Source organism: Dermacentor variabilis, chromosome 7, assembly GCF_050947875.1.
Source record: "Dermacentor variabilis isolate Ectoservices chromosome 7, ASM5094787v1, whole genome shotgun sequence".
NCBI classification, from domain to species: domain Eukaryota; kingdom Metazoa; phylum Arthropoda; class Arachnida; order Ixodida; family Ixodidae; genus Dermacentor; species Dermacentor variabilis.
The window spans coordinates 116,599,616-116,604,413 of record NC_134574.1 but is presented as its reverse complement, the minus strand read 5'-3'; positions in this window follow the sequence as shown (position 1 = coordinate 116,604,413).

The window sequence follows — 4,798 nt, the reverse complement described above, 5'->3', positions numbered from 1 at the left end:
TCGGACTCTGATTTCTTGGTTACTTACTACGTTTCGTTATTGGTGCACACCTGCGGTCACATTTTCGAGAATTATTACATTGATTGGAAGGCGCAATATTGATCTTGTTGCATAAACTAGACTGGGTATGTGTCCCGGTTTTCAGCAAGATAACACCTGGCTCGCGACATTCCCCCCCCCCCTCCCCGCCCGGTATATTAATTGATTTAACGGAACGACAGAGGCCATATGTGTACCATTCTTCTTTTCTGTTATATACCGAATACGTGTTCGAAACTCGGCCAAATGACAATATCATGGTGGGGAGCTCCAGGTTTCATGAGCGTAACGATTTCAAAAATTAAACTTCTTAATTTCTAGGTTTTTACATTTCGGAATCACATGATTATCACGCAGGTCTTGCTGGGAGGCTATGGAATAATTTTCACAACCTCGTCTGTTTTACGTTTACCTACATCTACATACACGAGCGTTTTTGCATTTCGCCTCCATCTAAATCCGGCTACTGTGGACGATTTGTAACCCACTACCCCTAGCTGAACAGCGCAAGGCCATAGGAACGTCACTCACATCTACCCCAGCAGAAAGGATGTCCCGTCACCCACTTTGCCGACGGGCAAATCTGTGGGATGTTTTCTATGACAATAACTTTCGGCGATGTGACATTCGGTGTGCACTTATTGGCTGGTTGAGCAAAACCGGTTGAGCTGATTGGCTGGTTCGGCACTACATCACACACAGGCGGTAGTATCGCCGAAAGGGATTGTCCGAGGATACATCTCCATATCCGCACGTGTGATGCTACGGCAATGATATTAGACATACACATTTCTTAATCTAAACTACTTGGCTAGAAAACGAACTGTTCACTTGAAAAGTAGTTTATTCGTGCATAAATACTTAATCACAATAAACTCAACAAAGAGACAGATATGCAAACACAAGGAAATCATTGAAAAGATCACCCAATCAACGGAACATCAGCAATGGAAAAATGAAGGTAAGGCAACGTACACATGCCCAACGTATTCACCGTTGGCCACCAAAACTTATTCAATGGCAAACTACGAGCATGCCCGAAATGAGGTACAAATGTGTATTATGTGCGAAAAAGTTGTGGACTTTCAATGCACATGTTGAAATTTTTGTCAAGTAGCGTGTATTAAGTCCTTTGTTAGTAAGGACAATGTGCACAGAAAGAGAGAGTTTATTTCATCCTATAGAGTGGGCAACATCATGCACTGTTCATGGTTAAAATTCGTAACGGTCACAACATTCATCATCATCATCATCATCCGAAGCAGCAGCAGCCGCCTATTTATATGCCCAATGAAGGACGAAGGCCGCTTCATGCGATATTCAATTACCTCTGTCTAGCGCTAACCCACCCCAACTTGCGCCTGCAAATTTTCTAGTTTCGTCACCTCATATAATTTTCTGCCATCCTCAGCTACCCTTTTCTTCTCTTGGCACCTATTCTGCAACCCTAATGGTCCATCCATGATTTGCCCTACTCCGTACTTTGCCTGCCAACTCCATTTTTTGTCTTTAAGGGACCCTGAACCACTTTTTTATCGAAGTGGAGAAAGGCATTAGAAGTGAATATAGGCTATTTCAGAAATACTTTGGCTCAAAATGGGCTTCATTGCGTTCGGCAGAAGCGGAGTTATAGCCAATCAAACACGACCTCCGCCGTGCGGCTGTTCCTTCTTCAATGTCTTGCACTGAGAATGCTACAGCGACGTGGGGCGTGCCCAAAACCTTCTATATGTCACCATGACGCGAAGTTCATATTTAATTTCGGATGTTAACGTAGACGCCACGATTTCCGGTTTTGGTGCCTAGGAAGAGATAAACGTAAGTCAAACAAAGTTCTGCTCAGTGCGCTTAGCCGCTGGACTGGTGGCGGCATCCCTCGTCGGTCGCGGTATCTACGCTGCCTAGCAGACCGCAGCCACCAATAGCAGCCGTGTATGGGAATTCGTTTTAGTACAAAATAAAGGGTCCAGACGAGAATGAGAAGCAGACTTCTGTTGAAAAAAAGCGTTTGAGAGAAAAGTGGCTTCGCGTTCTACTTGAAAGCTCCACGCACTGCGTTCGACAGCAAAACATGACTGAGATATTTGCAGTACCATGTGCTGCCCCCGGACTATGTGATTTCACCAAGCCCAAGCGGTAGTTGAGGTTCCCTTTAATTTGAACTAGAATATCGGCTATCCCCATTTGCTCTCCATACATGCCACTGTCTTCCTTTCTGCGAACGTTAGGCATAACATCTTTCTTTTTGTCGCTCTTTGCGCGGTCTTTACCATTCTTCTCGAGCTTCTTTGTTAACCTTCAAGGTTCTGCCCCATATGCCAGTAGAATGCAATGATTGCACACTTTTACCTTTAACAAGAGTGGTAAGCTCCCATTCTGGACAGTTTGGACATTTTTATTGTTCTGCAAGTTTTCCTTGCATGATAATGTTCCCTGTCCTGAAACCTAGATAAACATTCTACCGCGCGGACTCTAGAGGCTGACTGGCGATCATGAATCCTTGTTCCCTTGCAATGTTATTAAGCATTACATTTGTATTGTGAGTAATATTCTCGAACCCTCATCTCACACTTTCTCGTTTAAAGTCCTCATTCATTTGTTTCAACTAATTCCTTGTTTTAATAAACAGGACAATGCTATCTGCAAATTTTTTTGACATAGAAAACCACGCGCAATTCCTATGTTTATGCTATAGAATACTCACAAGCTAGGCGGAAATGCAAACCGAAAAATAAAGAAGAAACGCGTTCTGAGATGCCCACTCAACGATGTCTAGAGGAGAAATACGGTGTGCGATGGGGGCTTCTTCAGGGAAAAATGATCATGAAAGGTAAATACACAAAGAAGTATGACGCATTCCCATGCTACAATTAAGAAACGTGTACTTCTGGTTTCCCAAAGAACGTTCCGGTTCAGGAGGAATGACCAACCCTAGACATATTCCCAGTGCGCCGACCAAATTTTAAATAAAAAAAATATCACGTAAATAACAGAAGTCGCTCGAGTTATGTGGCACACCATGCATGCATATGCATACGCATCCACCGAGATATCGGAGGCAGCGGCAGTAGCAGGGGCGGCGGCAGGGCAAATCACTCCGCGGCAGCGCGCTCGAAGCGGCTCGTAGAAAGTAGCAATGCCACGATACGCCGCCGCTGGGCCGCTGGAGTCTTCTAGGTTGGAGTCTTCTAGGCTACGTAAATGTGGTAGGCTGAGCATGGTCTTAGGTGGTTAATTTCTCTTTTTGGCTGTGTTTAAATCATGAATATAAACAACCGACACTTTTCCTTTGGAATGGTTTAGGGTATTTCTGGTGTTTTGTATGTACCATGACTCCAAGAACGGCTACCCCAGTCATTTCATCGCAAAGCAATCCTGCAACTAACAGGAAACAAACTTCGTAAGGAGCCCTAGACCTCTCCACCTTCTCTTAAACGAATATATCGCCCCTACGTCAAAGGTACCAGTGAAGCCATTAGCAGAATTTTGAAGACAGAAGGCATAAAGGTCACGCACAAACTAAATGACAAAATAAAGCGTTTCTTACCGAAACCAAAAGACCCTCCACAAAGAGAGAGCTCAAGGGGTCATCTACAAAATGAAATGTTCTGACTGCCAGGCAGCCTACATTGTCGAAACGAAAAGCTTGAACGAAACAATAAAGCGACACAAGAACGATGTCAGAACGTTCTCCTGACAGAGAATCCACCTAGACGAACACTCAAAAGATGCGGACCACAAAATTGCCTTCGGAGAAACCTAAATTCTGACAACCCAGACCAACCAACAAAAACGACTCTTGTTGGAGTCATGGTAGATACAAAACATCATTACCAACTTAAAACTGTTCCAAAGGAAACCTGCCATCAGTTTATATTCACTGTTTAAGCAAAGCCCAAAAAAAAGTAACCATCTCGGAATGCGCCCAGCCTACTACCATCACGTAACCAATTGGAATTCAACAAACCGTCCTCCAACCCTCCTGCCCCACCTCAGCAACACAAGAACGCTGTCAGAACACTCTCCAGACAACGAACGCTCCCCCCACCTCTATCCACACACTCAGAACACAAGGATAATAAAATTGCCTTCGAAGAACCCCAAATACTACAACCTAGACCAACCAACAAAAACTACAGCTTAAACCGTTCCGAAGGAAACTTGCCGTCAGGTTATATTCAAGGTGTAAGCACGGAACCATCTCGGACCACGCAGAGCCTAACATTCTTGAGTAGTCAAGAAGAATTGAATACCAGATGCTCCACCCTTCCCCCACCTCGACCACCAAAGCTTAAAAGTGGCGCCTCGACATCCACGTTGTCACTTTACCCTGGAAGAGCTGAGTTGGTTCTGAAACGTTGAGAAGATAAACTTATTGTTTTTATGTGCAGCCACTTGAGAGTCAAAAATGATACTATGTACTGGATTTGGTAGTGAGGCCGAACAAGTTCACCCAGCAGTGCTTAATGACAGATACTGTGAAACGTTGGTTTTCGGAGATACGTTACGCTAATGTGCAAGCGTCGTATGAAAATGCAAAACGCTTGCTGCTTTTTGACGCTACTTTCGCGCTATAATTAGATCACCTCCCCCGTATAGCTACGTGGTGGAAAGAAGCGCATTGAGGCCTCGCCCTGTGTGCATGCTCCTGAAAGATTTAAGTACATATCTTGTCCAACGTATATCTCCTATTCTAAATATACGTGGTCGCCAAATATTTTTCTACTTCTCTTTTAACGTCTTTTTTACCACCCATGTG